We start from the raw sequence: 408 nt of genomic DNA on the forward strand, positions 1-408 counted from the left end.
TTATATATATTATTATAAATAGAATAAATATATTATATATATATATTTATATTACATACTTGATAATAATAATGAAATAATAATAATAAATAATTATAATTAAAATTATAAGAAATTATAAAATAAAGAATTTTTAATCAACAAAGATATAATATAAATAATTAATAAAATATAATATATTATATATATATTTTATAAAATAAAAAACATATAAAAACATTTTACAAAACATATAATTATTTAAAAAATATTAAAAAACATATATATAATACAATATATATTATAAAAATACATTAAATAATATATAATACATAATTAAAATTATATAAATACTTTAACATATAAAATTTACTTTTAACATATTACATATACATAATACATGACATATACAAACATTACTAACAATAC

The 408-nt window shown here is 7.8% G+C and overlaps 1 protein-coding gene across 1 annotated transcript in view; it reads right to left on the reverse strand.

Moving 5' to 3' along the window:
* Window positions 1-408, reverse strand: part of LOC119587934 — a 36665-nt gene that overhangs the window by 2939 nt on the left and 33318 nt on the right.

Source organism: Penaeus monodon, chromosome 23, assembly GCF_015228065.2.
Source record: "Penaeus monodon isolate SGIC_2016 chromosome 23, NSTDA_Pmon_1, whole genome shotgun sequence".
NCBI classification, from domain to species: domain Eukaryota; kingdom Metazoa; phylum Arthropoda; class Malacostraca; order Decapoda; family Penaeidae; genus Penaeus; species Penaeus monodon.